Source organism: Vombatus ursinus, unplaced genomic scaffold, assembly GCF_900497805.2.
Source record: "Vombatus ursinus unplaced genomic scaffold, bare-nosed wombat genome assembly UNPS02005659.1, whole genome shotgun sequence".
NCBI classification, from domain to species: domain Eukaryota; kingdom Metazoa; phylum Chordata; class Mammalia; order Diprotodontia; family Vombatidae; genus Vombatus; species Vombatus ursinus.
Window position 1 is genome coordinate 3175567 of NW_020945437.1, and position 18235 is coordinate 3193801.

The following is an 18235-nucleotide window of genomic DNA, read 5'->3' on the forward strand; positions in this document are numbered from 1 at the left end:
AATAAGACTCATGCTATGGCTTTGCTGTGAGACACAAATAAAATGACTTAATGAGGAAAGAACCCTGAATTCTTTCCAGCTCTGCCCCTATCATTATAACCACAACTAGAAATTCTGATGCCTGAGACAAATTAATTGAGAGAAAGAGGATGGAGTAGAGAATTTGGTTCAGTCTAGCATAGTCAAATTCCTTAAGATCCTCGGCCTGCCCCACAACACAGCATAGGTGTTGGGTAAGAGTTAATAGTGATGAGAAATAATGAACAGCAAAATGAGCAGAATCAAGAGAATGTTGTTTATAGTAACAACATCATTTTAAGAAAAAACTTTAAGTGAATAAGTCAGTTCAACCATTATAAATACCTGAATTCACTACAAAGACATATGAAAGAAGATGCTATCTGCATCCAGAGAAAGAACTGATAAATAGATGTATAGAATGATTATATATATATATATATATATGTATACACACACACATACATACATACTTACACATATAATATTTGTGTCTAATGGTAGCCATCCTTGGGGGAAGGAGGAGAAAAAAAGGAAAAAAGTTACATGATAACTTCAATATAAATTTAAAAGGAATAGCAAGTTGTACATAATAGATTTGAAGTTTCACCTACAATCATCTTTTTTTTCTATTCTACTATGTTATGGAAATGCTTGATTTTTTTAAGATCAGAATAAAATAAATTAACTTTTTAAAAAATTAGTGATGAGAGTAGGTGATTCCAAGGAAAAATGAAGAGACCTCAAGGATGATATCACATAGCACGAAGTCAGTGGAGGACCATGAGTAAGGTGACAGAAAATTAAAAAACTGCCTCAGAAGCTCATCTTCCCACATGTTGGTGCACTGGAAAAAAGTCCCAGTGACCTTGCCCTACTTACGATTCTGTCTGTTGTTACATGGCTGTGTGCATTTCAGCCTTCCATTTAGCCTCCGTAGAACACTGACTCCCTCTGTGTAAAAATAAATGTTTCTTCCCCCAACCCTCCCCCTAACTCTACAAGATGCTGTGCAAATGACAAGATATTCATGAACAAGTACTTCAATCTTTCTGTTGGACTGTGAGCTCCTTGAGAGCAGTGGCAGCTTTGTTTGTTTGTTTACTTGTTTCTCTTTCCTCTCTTCGTGTTTTCAGAGCTTAGCACAGTATCTGGCACATAGTAGGTACTTAATAAATGCTCATTGACTGACTTCCTGGAAGAAGAACATCCTCACATAAACACATCACTCAGCTATTTCTTACCAAGGTGACATGTTTTCATAACTTTAGTTTAAAAAGAAGCAAAGCCTAAAGAAGTAGATCAGGGTAGGAATGTTAATGTTCATTTGTTTCTATGTCCTCATAGACTTCCTTTCTGCTAATTGGAGTCCTGCTGTGCCTTTAGATAAAGAAATAATTCACCCTTCAATCTGCTCAACTTCTCTAGTCATACTATTCTTTGTCATCGGTTTGGCTTCCTTTCTAGCCCCTGCTCTAACCAACCCCTCCTCTCCAGGAAGCACTGACTCTTGAAATGTGTTTGGCATGGAGTCAATCCATTTAAAACCATGCTTTAATTAAGGAAATATGAAAATGGAGTGAAAGTAAAAACAGTGGCTTTATCAATTCATTTTGCTTTCTCCTCTCTTTCAGAATAGCAGTGTTTCATCCATCTTCAGTCATGCTCCTGAGCGCCCACCAATAGGTTAGGTCACATTGTATAGGGAAGTATCATTTTGCTCCCTGGCCTTCTTGCCATTCATCACACATAACAATCCACCTCCTATCTTTAAGACTTTGTACAGGCTGATTCCCAGGCTGGATTGTATTCCCTTCTCACCACCACCTCTTAAAATTCTTTGTTCCCTACAAATCTCAGCTCAAGAATGCAAAAGGCCTTTCCTCATTCCTCAAGCTGGGAGTGATTTCTTCCAAAAAATATCTTTTATTTCTGTATTTATTTTGAATAGCATTTGTATGTACTTACAGATGTACATTCTGTCTCCCCAAGTAGAATTCAAGCTCCCTGAGGATAGGAAGTATTTCTTTTTTTTTGCCTTTGTATCCCCAGAACCTAGTATGATGCCTAGATTATAATAGTAGCTTAAAAAATAATTGATTTGAATGATGGATTTTTCATTGTAATATTTCTTACATCTGCTTGGCATATTTGTACGCACAGCTGACTGTGGTGTTATTTAGTGCAAGCGAGTGGGCAGTGATCTCTGCAAGGCTGTCTTTTATTACTTTCAGATTCCTCTTCAGTGAAGCATCATAACAGTTGCGTGACAAACGAAGCTAATAAAAATGTCAATCAGGTGGACAAAAGTTATTGAATGCCCTCCGAGTGTAGACCACTATGCTGGCTGTCATGGGGAGTTACAATATGAATCTGAGGGTGTGGCTCCTGGCCCTAAGGAATCAAAATCTAGCAGAGAAGACTGGACAAACTAAGCCTCTCTTTTGATGTGAGTGTTCCTTGCATTCTTGAATAAATTTATGCTATCCTGCATGAGGGTCAATGCCTTCATTAGACTCATTAGTCCCTGTCAGTACATGAAAATAGCCTTTAAGGTCCACTTCTTCAATGCATCAATTCTCCAAAAGGTCTGTTATTTCATGTGTGTAGATACTCCCTCCATTGACCCAGATTGTAATCACTCCCTGACTTAGTAGACAACTTCATGAATTGCTGAAAAAAAAAATTCCCCATCTCTGGACCTCTCTCTCAGTCTTGTTTCCTATTAGCAAGAGGTAACTTTTTTTTAATCATTCTTCAATTCCTAAGAAGAATCTCCTGCTATGGCTCCTATTTTGACTCTAGTCATAACGTTGTTGGACAGTATTTCCGAGGCCAACTCAGATGTGAACCTGAATACTCTTTACCACATCTACACAACAAGCCACCATCCAGCTTCTGCTTAGAGATATCAAGTAATGGTTAACTACCTAAGGTAGTACATTCCAGTTGTGATGCCTCTAATCATAAGGAAACTTTCCCTTCCATCAAAACAGTCTGCATCTTTGCAGCTCCCATATATTGCTCTTGGTTCTGACTATTGGGTATCTTATTCTTCAGGTGACTATTGCTAATATATTGGAAAGGAACTGATAAACCCATTCAGAATAAGGTAATAATAGTTAAGATCATAAGATCATGGGATTCAAAGCTGAAAGGGGTTTTAAATTATCTAGTTGAATTCCCTTACGTATGAAGAAACTGACAATCAAAGACATAGATTAACTTGTCCAATATCAAATAGATAGTTATGTGATTTTGAATAAGTCTCTTAGCCTCCATCTGCCTCAGTTTCTCTACCATCTATAAAATGGAGATAAAAGTGGACCTCCCAAAGCTGATGTGAGGATCAAATGAGGTTTGTAAAGTACTTTGCAAACTTTAAAATGCTATGTAAATGTTAGTCATTATTATTAAAATCAGACAAGATTCTTCGATAGATACCACAACAAAGATAATTTTGATGCTACACTGATTATCAATATTAAGCAAGGCACAAAACAGGAGGCACATTCATCATAGTGAATGTCATAGCACATTCCAGAGATTCTAATTGGAAGGGATATTTCTTATAGATAGTAAAGTTTTTCAGCTGCTTCTACTTGAGACCTTTGCTTTGCAGAGCCTCCCATATGAGATCATAATAATAAATAGTAAACATATAATATAGATATATTGAAATAATGCTTCCAAAGTGCATTACATATACCATTTTATTCTACCTTCACAATGGCCCTATGAGACAATTGCTATTATTATCTTTGTTTTACAAATGAGAAAACTGAGGCTTAGAGGTTAAGTGACTTACCCAAGATCAACCAGTTAGGAAGCCTGCCTGTGGCAGGATTTGAACTCATTTCTTCCTGACTCCAAGAATAGCTTTCATTAATAATGATGCAAAAACATATGAATTAACTATTGTCCATATTATTTTAAATGACAGTTGCATAAAGAATACAATTTCTCTGCCTGTTTCTAGTTGGCCACAGGTTAGCTTTGAAACCCTTGGCAAATAACCTCTTTGAATCTCAATTTTCTCACCTTTAAAATGGGGATAGGTATAACTATAATAGTACCTACCTCATTGGGTTGTCGTGAGGATCAAATGGGATAATGCATGTGATGTTTTGCAAACCTTAAAGTTTCATATAAATATGTTATAATGATTATCTTGTTTTTATTTTTTTTCAGTGGAGTTCAGTTACATATGGTTCTGGGTCAAATCACTATCTTACTATCATTGCATGCATTTATTAGGAAGGTAATAGCATTATCTTTTCATTTAAAATTTAATGTCCTGCAGACTATTGCTCAGGGTAATAATGGTGGTAATCATGACTCTATTTCTATCACCCACCAGTCTCCTTTGAGCCTGCTGCCTCTTCTAGCTGTGGCCCTTTTTTCCTCCATCCGTGAGAAAATTCCCTGAAAAAATGGGTGTGGGGTAATGTATAGAGTACTTAGCTTGGATTTAAGAAAACTTTGTGAGGGACTGTCTGATGTTGACTACTGCCAAGTAAAAGTTGTGGCAAGTTGGGGTAGGAACAAGATATTAGGAAATAACCGGAGCCCAAGCTCCCGAGGCAGGGGCTGTGCTAGGCGGAGTTGTGGTGAACTGGGATGGGAACTGGATTCGGAGAAATAACCGGAGCTCACGCTCCTGAGGCAGTGGGCAGTGCTATGTGGAGCTGTGATAAGCTGGGGAAGGAACAGGATACAAGGAAGTAGCCGGAGCACGTGCTCCTGAGGCAGGGGGCTGTGCCACGTGGGAGTGGGACGGCAGAGGACGAGTTCCCTTTGCTTAGTACCCTCCCTAAGCTCAACGTCAACCCCAGACACCTCCTTCCTGTGTCCTTCTTGACTTCCTGGGTCACGTACTTTCCCTCTGACCCCAGACGCCTCCTCCCGGTATCTGGGCCTGACTTCCTAGGTCACGTACTCTCCCTTTGTCCATGCACTAATCCCAGACGCCTCCTTCCTGTATCCGGTCCTAGCCTCCTGCGTCACTTCCTCTCCCTTGGTGCGCTAAACCCAGACATCCCCTTCCAGTATCTGATCCTACAATCAATGACTAGTAGGCGGGCTGAGGAGGAGGGGCTAAGTAGGTACTTAAGGAACGGGGTCGTGGTCGGGAGCTCGCTCTCTCTTTGCTCCTCCTCTCTTGCTCTGGCCTTCCTGCTTGGCCTTGCTGTGATGGCCTCTGAATAAAGCTTGGGTGTTGGCACCTCCTGGTTGGCTCGTCTCTGTGTGTTTATCCGGTTAGGCTCCGAAGACTGGTAAGTAGTATGACTCTGGCAGCCTGCTCCTTATAGGAGGAGAGTGCACGGTGCGGCTGGCACAAAACTTGAGTTCAGTCACTTACTATTTGACCCTAGGCAAATCATTTAATCTCTCTGAGCCTCAGTCTTCTCATCTGTAAAATGAAGGGACTCAATTAGATGGTCTCTAAGGTCCCTTCCAGCCCTAAATCTATGATTTTCTAATCCTGTACAACTGGGATGGAGAAAAGGAGGCAGAAAATATGCAACCCATCAAAAAAGTTAACAGCCTACAATTAAACAGAGACATAGGCAGGTTGTGAAAAAGAGTTTGTGTTCTAGAGAGCCTAAATAATGCTGTGCTAGTCATAATAACCTGGATGTCAGAGGGAAAAAGGAAGCAGTTCACACATAAGCAACTCCTCCCACGAAAACCCATCTCGGTCTATCCAGAGTATAAGTAACATTGTTATGTTATGGAAAGCAGCAGATGGATGAAAGGAAAACAAAAGTATTTTTGTGAAAATTCCAACTAAAACAAATCTTTCAATGTTGCACCAGCTTTATTTACTTTATTTTCACAACCACTTCAGTGCTAAATCTCTAGCTGCTAAGTAGGTTCTGTAACATCACTGGTAAGGATACTTAATCAACTGGGACAAATGGAAACATCACCAAATTTTGACCATACCCTTCAATGGTGGACACATTGAGGGTCAACCCACCACATTGTAAGACCTTGCCCTTGTTCTTTGGATAAATCTGGGTCCAATGTGTCACCCAGGCTCCCAAAATCTCAGATCATAGGTAAAGAGCTGAAAAGAGCCTTAGAAGTCATTGAGGTAGGCCATCTTGTTTTACAGATGAGGAAACTGAGGTATCAAAAGGGTAAGTGATTTGTCCAGGTGCGCATAGCAAATGAGTGGCTCAGGTTGGACTTTAATTCAGATCTTTCTGGCTCCAAGTCCAGCACTCTATCCTCTATTCTACCTGGTTATCAAAAACAACCCCCTAATTTTATAGGCAGCTAGGTGGCACAGTGGATAGAGTGTCAGGCCTGGAGTCAGGAAGATTCATCTTTCTGAACTCAAATCTGGCCTCAGACACTTACTAGCTGTGTAACCCTGAGCAAGTCAATTAATCCTCTTTGCCTCAGTTTCTTCAACTGTAAAATGAGCCAAAGAAGGAAATAGCAAAACACTCCAGTACCTTTGCCACAAAAACCCCAAATGTGGTCACAAAGAGGTAGACAAGGAGAGTAGAGCCAAGATGGCAGAGAGAAGCCAGGGAGTTGCATGAGCTCTCCCCAGTTTCCTTCACTCCACAAAAAGATGGAGTGAAATAATTTTTCAGCTTAAGAAAACTTAGCTGGACTTCAAGAAAGTTCTGTCTCATTTGGGAAAAAAGGATAGCAAAGCCCAGCACAGACAGTGTCCAGGCAAGTCAGCAGGAGGCTCTTAGCTTGCAGCACAGATCAGCAACTAAGTCCCCTCAGTCCCAGCTCAGCAGGCCAGCAGTGAGGCCTCAGGCCTCAGTGCAGAAGGCAAGTTGTGAGCCCCAGAAGCCCAGCACAACAGGCAAGACTAGGTTGGGCTACCCTAGTACAGTGGGTAAGTAGCAAGTACCTGAGGCATCAGAGCAGAAAGCCAATTATCAGGCTCCTTGCTCTCAGAATAAGAAGCTTGGACTGTGCTTACTATGCCCCAGGAGCAAAATTCAACTTTAAAAGTCATGAAATAGATTGAAAATGAGTAAGAAACAGAAGAGAGCATGGAACATAGAAATCTACTATGGCAACAGGGAAGATCAAAACACAAACTCAAGGGGACAGCTAGGTTGCACAGTGGATAGAGCACTGGCCCTGGGGTCAGGAGGACCTGAGTTCAAATCCAGCCTCAGACAGATAACACTCACTAGCTGTGTGACTCTGGGCAAGCCACTTAACCCCATTGCCTAGCCAAAAAAAAAAAAAAAACACAAACAAACAAACAAAAAAAAAACTCGAAAGAGGAAAACAATGTCACACTACCTACATATGAAGCCTCAAAGTGGAATATGAATTAGTCTCAAGCCCAAAAAGTCCTCCTGGAAGAGCTCAAAAAGGATTTTTAAAATCGAATAATAGTGGTAGAAGAAACAATTAGAAAAGAAACGAAAGTTATGCAGGAGAATTACAAAAAAAGAGTCAAAAGCTTCAAAAAGGAAGCACAAAAATTGAGTGAAGAAAACATCTTCTTTAAAAGTACAATTGGCCAAATGGAAAAGAAGGTACAAAAACTAACTGAAGAAAATGATTCCTTAAAAATTAGAATTGGGCAAATTGAAGCTAATGACTTTATGAGAAATCAAGAATCAGTCAAACAAAATCATAAGAGTGAAAAAATAGAAGAAAATGTAAAATACTTCATTGGAAAAACAACTGACCTGGAAAATAGATCCAGGAGAGATAATTTAAGAATTATCAGACTACCTAAAAGCCATGATCGAAAAAATAACCTGGACAGCATCTTTCAAGAAAATATCAAGCAAAACTGCCCTAATATTCTAGAACCAGAAGGTAAAATAGTCATTGAAAGAATCCACCAATCACCTCCTGAAAGAGATCCCAAAATGAAAACTCCAAAGAATATTGTAGCCAAATTCTAGAATTATCAGGTCAAGGAGAAAATGCTGCAAGGAGCCAGAAAGAAACTATTTAAATGTTGTAGATCCATAGTCAGGATTACACAAGATTTAGCAGCTACTACATTAAAGGATTGGAGGACTTGGGATATAATATTGTGGAAGGCAAAGGAGCTTGGATTACAACCAGGAGTCAACTACTCAGCAAAACTGAGCATAGTCTTTAAGGGAAAAGATGGATATTCAATGACATAGGGGATTCTCAAACTTTCCTGATGAAAAGACCAGAGCTGAACAGAACATTTGATCTTCAAATGGAAGACTCAGGAGAAGCATAAAAAGGTAAACAGGAAAGGAAAAAACATGTTATTCAATAAGATTAAACTGTTTACATCCCTACACAGGAAGATGATACTTGTAACTCTTGAGAACTGTATCTCTATTAGGGCAGTTAGGAGTATACATAGACAGAGGGTGTGGGTATAAGTTGACTTTGATGTGATGATATAAAAAATTAAGGGATGAAAAAGTATTGTACTGGTAGAAGAGAAAAAGGGGAGGCAGAATAGGGTAGATTACATCACATGAAGAGGCACAAAATGCCTATTACAGTAGAAGGAAAGAAGGGAGGTCATTGTCTGAACCTTAATCTCATCAGATTTGGCTCAAAGAGGAAATAACATTCAGGTGGGTATAGAAATTTATCTTAACCTATAGGGAAATAGGAGGAGAAAGTGGAAAAAGGGTGTAAAAGGTCAAGAGGAGGCTGATAGAAGGGTGGGTAAAAGGGAGGGCCAAAGTAGGAGGGGAAAGGGGGAAAGTAAAGGTGGGGCTGATAGAAGGGAGAGCAGATTGAGGGAGGTGGTGGTCAGATGCAAAACACTGGTGAAGAGGGACAGGGCGAAAAAAAGAGAAAAGTATAAACAGGAGGAAAAATAGGATGTAGAGAAATGCACAGTTAGTAATCATTACAACGTGATAAACTCTTCCATAAAATGGAAGTTGATAGCAGAGTGGATTAAAAACCAGAATCCTACAATAAGTTGTTTACAAGAAGCATATTTGAAGCAAAGAGATACACATAGAGTAAAGGTAAAAGGCTGGAGCAGAATATATTATGCTTCAGTTGAAGTAAAAATAACAGGGGTAGCAATCCTGATCTCAAATAAAGCAAAAGCAAAATTAGATCTAATTAAAGGAGATAAGGAAGGAAACTACAACTTGCTAAAAGGTAGCATAGACAATGAAGTAGTATCAATACTAAACACCAGGTGGTAAAGCATCCAAATACTTAGAGCACAAGTTAAGTGAGTTACAGGAAGAAAAAGAAAGCAAAACTATACTAGTAGGGGACTTCAACTTTCCCCTTTCAGAACTAAATAAATGTAACCATAAAATAAACAAGAAAGAAATTAAGGAAGTGAATAGGATTTTAGAAAAGTTAGATATGATAGAATTTTGGGGATAGAATGGGGATAGAAAGAAATATACATTTTTATCATCAGCACATGACACCTACCAAAAAATGCTGTGTTTTCGGGCATAAGAACATCACCATCAAATGCAAAAAGGCAGAAACATTAAAGGCATCCCTTTAAGATCATGATGCAATAAAAATTATAGGTAATAAAGGGCCATAAAAAGATAGGCTAAAAACTAATTGAAAACTGAATAATCTAATCCTAAATAATGAGTGGGTCAAACAACAAATCATAGAAACAATCAATAATTTCATCAAAGAGAACAACAATAATGAGAGAATATAGCAAAACTTATGGGATGCATCCAAAGCAGTTCTAAGGGGAAACTGTATATCTTTAAATGCTTATGGGAATAAAATAGAGAAAGAGAAGATCAATGAATTGGGCATGCAACTAAAAAAGCTAGAAAAAAAACAAATTAAAAATCCCCAATTAAATACCAAATTAGAAATTCTGAAAATCAAAGGAGAGATTAATAAAATTGAAAGTAAAACTATTGAACTAATAAATAAAACTAAGAACTGGTTTTATGAAAAAAACAATAAAATAGATAAACCTTCAGTTGATTTTGATTTAAAAAAGAAAGAAAATCAAATTACCAGCATCAAAAATGAAAAGGGTGAATTCACCACCAATGAAAAGGAAAGTAAAGCAATATTAGGAACTATTTTGCCCAACTGTATGCTAATAAATCTGACAACCTAAGTGAAATGAATTAATCCTTACAAAAAATATACATTGTCCAGATTAACAAAAGAGGAAGATACTTAAGTAACCCCATTTTAGAAAAAGAAATTGAACAAGCAATCAATGAACTCCCTAAGAAAAAAATCTCCAAGTCCAGGTAGATTTACAAGTGAATCCTAACAAACATTTAAAGAACAATTAATTCCAATACTATGTAAAGTATTTAGAAAAAATAGGTGGAATCCTACTATATTCCTTTTATTGCACAAATATGGTGCTGATACTAAACCAGTAAAAGCCAAAACAGAGAAAGAAAATTATAGACAAATTTCCCTAACAAAAATTGATGAAAAATTGTTAAACAAAATATTAGCAAAGAGATTACAGCAATTTATCACCAGGATAATACACTATGACCAGGTGGTATTTATACCAGGAATGCAAGGTTGGTTCAGTATTAGGAAAACTATCAACATAATTGACCATATCAATAATAAAATTAACAGGGATCATAAGATCATTTCACTAGATGCAAAAAAGGTTTTTGACAAAATACAACATCCATTCCTATTAAAAATACTAGAGAGCATAGGAATAAATGGAGTTTTCCTTAAAATGATGAGTGATATCTAAAACCATCAGCAAGCATTATATGTAAAGAGGATAAGGTAGAGCATTCCTAATAAGATCAGGGGTGAAACAAGGATGCCCATTATCACTACTATTATTCAATACATTCCTAGAAATGTTAGCTTTAGCAATAAAAGAAAAAAATCAGAGGAATTAGAATAGGCAATGAGGAAACAAAATTAACTCTTTGCAGATGATATGATGGTATAATTAGAGAATCCTAGAGAATTCATTAAAAACCTACTTAAAGCAATTAACAACTTTAGCAAAGTTGCAGGATATAAAATAAACCCACATAAATCATCAGCATTTCTATATATTACCAACAAAACCCAGCACCAAGAGATAGAAAGAGAAATTCCATTTAAAATAACTGTAGACAATATAAAATATTTGGGATTCTACCTGCCAAGACAAACCTAGGAATTATATGAACACAATTACAAAACACTTTTCACACAAATAAAGTCATATCATCATATTGGAAAAATTGCAGTTGCTCATGGATAGGCTGAGCCAATATAATAAAAATGACAATTCTATCTAAATTAATGTAGTTATTCAGTGTCATATCAAACTACCCAAAAAATTCTTTTATAGAGCTAGAAAAATAATAACAAATTTAATCTGGAAGACAAAAGATAAAGAATATCAAAGGAATTGATGAAAAAAATGCATAGGAAAGTGGCCTAGCTGTACCATATCTAAAACAATATTATAAAGTGGCAATCATCAGAACTATTTTATACTGCCTAAGAAATAGAGTGGTGGATCAATGGAATAGGTTAGGTACACAAGACACAGTAGTCAATGACCATAGTAATCTACTATTTTGATAAACCCAAAGACTCCAGCTTCTAGAATAAGAACTCACTATTTGACTGAAACTGTTGAGAAAACTGGAAAATAGCATGGCAGAAACTAGACAAAGACCAACATCTTATACCAAACACCAGAATAAGTTGAAATGGGTACATGATTTAGACATAAAGAGTGATACCATAAGCAAATTAGGAAAGTAATGAATATTTTACCTGTCAGATCTATGGAGAAAGGAAGAATTTGTGATCAAACAAGAGACTGAGAATATTATAAAATGCAAAATGGATAATTTTGGTTACATTAATTTTAAAACTTTTTGCACAAACAAAACCAATGCTACCAAGATTAGAAGAGAATCAGAAAGCTGGAAAACAATTTTTATAGCCAGGTTATCTGATAAAGGCTTAATTTCTAAAATATACAGAGAACTGAGCCAAATTCATAAGAATACAAGTCATTCTCCAATTGATAAATGGTCAATGGATATGAACAGGCAGTTTTTAGATGAAGAAATTAAAGCTATCTGTAGTCATATGAAAAAATGCTTTAAATCACTATTGATTAGAGAAATGCAAATTAAAACAACTCTGAGGTACCACTTCACACCTATCAGATTGGCTAATATGACAGAAAAGGAAAATGAGAAATGTTGGAAAAGATGTGGGAAAATTGGAATACTAATGCATTATTGGTGGAGTTGTAAACTGATCCAACCATTCTGGAGAACAATTTGAAACTATATCCAAAGGGTGATGAAACTGTGCATACCCTTTGATTCAGCAATAGCATTATTAGGTCTGTATCCCAAAGAGATCATAAAAAAAGGAAAAAAAGACCCACATGTACAAAAATATTTATAGCAGCTCTTTGTGCTAACAAAGAATTGGAAATTGAGGGGATACTCATCAATTGGGGAATGATTAAGAAGGTGTGGTATATGAATGTAATGGAATACTATTAATATTTCAATAAAAAATGATGAGCAGGCAAATTTCAGAAAAACCTGGAAAGATTTACATGAACTGATGCTTAGTGAAGTGAGCTGAACTGGGAGAACATAGTATACAGTAACAGCAACATTGTGCAATGATAAACTATGATAAACTTAGTTCCTCTCAGCAATACAATGATCCAAGACAATTCCAAAAGACTTGTGATGGAAAATGCTATCCACATGCATAGAAAGAACTATGGAGTCTGAATGCATATCGAAGCAAATGATTTTCATTTTTTTTCTTGTTTTATTTTTCTTTCTCATGGTTTTTCTCTTTTGTTCTAATTCTTCTCTCACAACATGGCTAATGTGGAAGTGTGTTTAACATGATTGTACACATATAGCCTATATCAGATTGTTTGCTGTCTTGGGGAGGAAGGAGGGAAAGGAGGGAAGGAGAAAAATTTGGAACTCAAAATCTTACAGAAATGAATATCAAAAACTACTTTTACATGTAATTGGAAAAAAATAAAATACTATTAAGAAACAAAACACAGAGGCAGATGTGACTGAACAACAGCAACAATAAGGTGGTGCAATCAATCAGTAACATTTATTAAGCAACTACTATGTGCTTAGGTACTGTGCTAGGGATACAAAAATAAGCAAAAGATACTCCCTCCATTTAAGAGGCTTATGATCTAATGGGGGAAGACCATATACAAACAGATATTTTCAAAGCAAGCTGTATATAGGATAAATAGTGAATAATTAACAGAGGAAAAGGACTGGAATTAAGAGGGGTAGAAGGCTTCCAGTAAAAGATGGGATTTTATTTGGGACTTAAAAGAATCCAGGAAAGTAGTAAATAGAAAAGAGGAGGGAGAGCATTCCAAGCATAGGGTACAGCAGAGAAAATGCCCAGAGCCAAAAGATGAAGTGTTTTGTTCATAGAACAGCCAGGAGGTCATTATCACTGTATTTTTTTTTTAAATTTTTAAGTATTTTTCCATGTAATTTGAAAAAAATAAAATAGTAATAATAATAATAATATCCCACACCAAAAAAAATAAATAAAAAGGAGATGTGCTAGATATGGAAGGAAATTATGTGGAGTAGGACTTTATTTCTAGGCAATTAAGTGTGAAGACCAGAGGTAAAGAAAGCAAAAATCTGGAAAGCAGGCTGGATAGACATTCTAGCAACAGGGAATAGGGAATTTCTGAGTAAGTCAAATTTGCACATGGCTATACGCACATAATTCATGAATAGAGCATTTTACAATTTTTTTATGTAGCACTTTCCACAAAATAACTCTTTTGATTCATACAGTATTATTTAAGATAAGTGATGTAAGTATTCTGATACCTGTTTTGTAGATGCATCCAGAAGTTGAAAGATTATTTTACTTTCTCAAGGTCAAGGATTCAAGCCTAGGTCACAGAATCACAACATTTCTAAGTTGGAAGGTACCTCAAGGCCATCTTGTGCAATGTATATCCAGAAAGGAATCCTCTCTATAACACATCTGAAAAGAGGACAGACATCATATTTTTCTTGTAGACCAGCAGTGAGGGGAAACATCATTATATCCTGAGTCCGGCTATTCCATTTTTAGATAATTCTAATTATTAAAGAGTTTTAAATATCATTAAACTCAACCGGCCATTTTTCAATTCCCACCTAATGCTCTTAGTTCAGTCATGAATATAATTGTATCAGAAGGATGCAAATGGCAGAAGACTCAGAGGTTAATGGAGACATGTATGGTGGCTTAAAGTAGCCTTCCACATATGATCAAGGAGGACCTACCTTATCCCCATTACAGGTAATGCTTGCTGATGGTTTTTTTATATATACTACTTATCATTTTAAGGAAATCTCCATTTTTATATGTTTTCCAAAGTTTTTAATAGGAATGGGAGCTTTATTTTGTCAAAAGCTTTTTCTGCATCTATTGAGCTGATCATAGGATTTTTGTTGTTTTTGTTATTGATATAGTCAATTATGTTGATAGTTTTACTAACATTGAATTAGCCCCTATACCTGGCATATATCACACATTATCATAGTGTATGATCTTTGTGACGTATTATAATCTCTTTGCTAGTATTTATTTAAAAATTTGCCTCAATGTTCATTAGGGAAATCATTCTATAGTTTCCCTTCTCAGTTTTTGTTCTTTCTGGTTTAAGTATCAGCATCATATTTGTGTCATAAAAGGAATTTTGTAGAACTCTTTCTTTACTAACTTTGTCCAAATAGTTTATACAGTATTGGAATTATTTTTTTTTTTGTTTTTTAAATGTTGGGTAGAATTCACTTATGAATCCATCTGATCCTGGGGATTTTTTCTTCAGTAGTTCATTGATGGCTTATTAAATTTCTTTTTCCTAAGATAGGGTTATTTAAATATTCTATTTTGCCTTATGTTAATCTAGACAATCATTTTTTTGTAAATATTCATCCATTTTACTTAGATTGCCAGATTTATTGCTATATAATTGGGCAAAATAGCTCCTAATTATTGCTTTAATTTCCTCATCATTGGTGGTGAATTCACCCTTTTCATCTTTGATACTAGTAACTTGGTTTTCCCTTTTCTTTTTGTAAATTCAATTAACCAATGGTCTATCTATCTTATTTATTTTTTTCATAATATTTTCTCACTTATAATTTATTAACCTTTACTCAGCATTTCCAACTTGATGTTAAATTAGGGATTTTTAATGTTTTCTTTTTCCTTTTTTAGTTGTATGCCCAATTTATTGATCTGCTCTTTTTCTATTTTATTGATGTGTTTAGATATATAATTTTTTCCCCTAATTACTGCTTTGGCTCCATCCCATGAATTTTGGTATATTGTTTCATTGTTGTCATTCTCTTTAATAAAATTACTGATTATTTCTATGATTTTGTTTTTTTTAACTTTCTCATTCTTTAGCACTAGATTATTAAGTTTCCAATTAATTTTTTCAATTAATTTTTAATCTACATTTTCACATTCCTATATTGAATTTTATTACCTTATAATCTGAAAGGGATGTATTTGATATTTCTGCTTTTCTGCATTTGGTTGTGAGGATTTTATGCCCTAATACATGGTCAATTTTTGTAAAGGTGCCATGTATAGTTGAGGAAAAGGTATAACCCTTTTTTGTTCCAATTTAATTTTCTCCAGAGGTCTGTTATATCTAACTTTTCTAAAATTCTTTTCCTCCACTTGACTTCTTTCATTTTTTTCTTAGATTTTCCTAGATCTGAGAGAGAAAAGTTGAGGTCCCCCACTAGTTTAGTTTTACTGCCTATTTCCTCCTATAACTCATTTAACTATTCCTTAAAGAATAAAGAATATGGATATTATATCATTTGATGAACATATGTTTAGTATTAGTATTACTTCATTATCTATGGTACCTTTTAGTAAAATGTAGTTTCCCTGTTTATCTCCTTTAATTAGATCTAATTTTGCTTTTGCTTTGTCTGGGATCATGATTGCAACCTTGCTTTTTTTTTTTTTTTTAACCACAGCTGAAACATAATTGATTCTGATTCAGTTCCTTATTTTTATTCTATGTGTGTCTCTCTGTTTCAAGTGTGTTTTCTGTAAACAACATATTGTCAGATTCTGATTTTTAATCCATTCTGCTATCCTCTTCCAGTTTATGAGTGAGTTCATCTTATTCACATTCACAATTATGATGACTAACTATGTACTTCCCTCCATCCTATTTTTCCACCTATTTATCCTCTCTCTGTGTCTCTGTCTCTTTCTCTCTGTCTCTCTCTCTCTCTCCCTCTCCAACTTTAATCCTGTCCCTCCTCCAAAGTCTGTTTTGCTTCTGATCCCCACCTCCTCCAATCTTCTCCCCTTTCTAACTTCCCCCTTTTCTCTTATCCTCTTCCCTTCCTACTTCTCTGTAGGACAAGATTTGTTTCCATATCCAACTGAGTATGTTGGTTTTCCCTCTTTGAACCAATTCTGATAAGAGTAAGATTCAAGTGTTCTTCACACACACATATCATCATCTTTATTGTAAAAGCTCTTCCTTTTGTGTTTCTTTTATGTAAGAAAATTAACTCCATTCTACCTCTCCTTTCTGACTTCCCCCAGTACATCACAATTTCTCCCCATTTAATTTTTTTAAATCATCTCAATATAATCAGTCCACACCCATGCCTTCTATGTATACACCTTCTAAGGGTCCTAATAATGATAAAATTCTTAGGAGGTATAAATATCATCTTCCCATGTAAGGTTGTAAACAGTTAACCTTACTGAGTCTTTTATGATTTTCTTTCATGTTTTTTAGTGAGATATTTCATATTTTCTTCTATTTTTATTCTATTGACTTTGTTTTATTGTTTCTTGATGTCTCATTAAGTCATTAGCTTCCACTTACACAGTATTAATTTTGATGGAATCATTTTCTTTAGCGAATTTTTGTACCTCTTTTTCCATTTGGCCAATTCTGTTTTTTAAAGTGCTATTCTCTTCAGTATTTTTGTGCCTCTTTTACCAAGCTGTTGATTTTCCTTTTATTATTTTCTGGTGTCATTCTCACTTCTTTTCCCATTTTTTCTCTACCTCTATTAGTTTATTTCTAAATCCTTTTTGAGCTCTTGCAGGAATTCTTTTGAGTCTTTTAACAACTTATATTTTTTCAGGCTTTGCATGGTAGCTGTTATGACTTCATTGTCTTCTGGGTTTATGTCTTGATGTCCCCTGGCACTACAGTAACTTTTGTTGTTTGCTCATTTTTACACCTATTTCTTGACTTATAACTTTATTTTAAAGTTGGACTCTGCTCCCAGAGTGGAGAAGGCACTGTCCCAAACTTCAAGCCTTTCTTGTTACTGTTTTCAGAGATAGCTCTGGGGCCCTATAGGTTTCCAGTTCTTCCAAGTTGGTATAATCTGAGAAATGGTGTGGTCACTACTCTCCTGATCTGTGATCTTGTCAGTAAGTGATTAGTAGCACTTTTCTTTGCCCTGGAACTGTAATCATGGCCTCTGAACCTCTTCAGCTGCAAGCACTACTGAGATAGTGTTCCTCTTAGCTCTGAGACTGTGACTGGAAACTGAATATGGAAAATGCCACAGGGTCTCATACCCAGTGCCAGCAAAGAGTCTTCTGTAATCTCCTTCTGACCACTTGTCTGACCCCTTTGTCAACTGTGGGTTGAGAACTCCCAAAGCTGCTACTGCTGCCACTGACAAACTGCCTCCAAGGACTGATGCTGGCTCACTGGCCAAAGTCAGTTCTGGGATCAAAATCTGACCATCATCCTGGTGAGACAGATCTTTCCTGCCAGCCTCTTAAGTTGTCCTGGGCTGGGAAATTGTTTCACTCTGACCTTTTGTTGCTTTTGCCACTCCAGAATTCAATTTGAGGCATTATTCTAATGTTGTTTGGAGATGAATTTAGGAGAACTTAAGTGAGTCTCTGTCTTTGCTCCACCATCTTGGCTCCACCATCTTACCCCTTGTAAGGTCCATTGCTCTCTCTAGATGCTCTTTCCAATATGCCTTGCCTTCATTCTTCTATAACCTCAACCTTTTTTTCAGATATTCTCTCTTCCCGCTCATCTTAACCCCAAATTTTCTCCCCACAAACCCACTTCCTTTACAACTCTTTCCAACAAAGGTCATTTTTTTTCCACTACCTCTGTCTCTCTGCACAATCATGGACCCAGGAGCACAATCAATATACCTTTTCCTTTTTAAAGCTTATGACACAGGCCCATTAAAATCACCTTCTTTCCATTTTATTTTTATGTTAT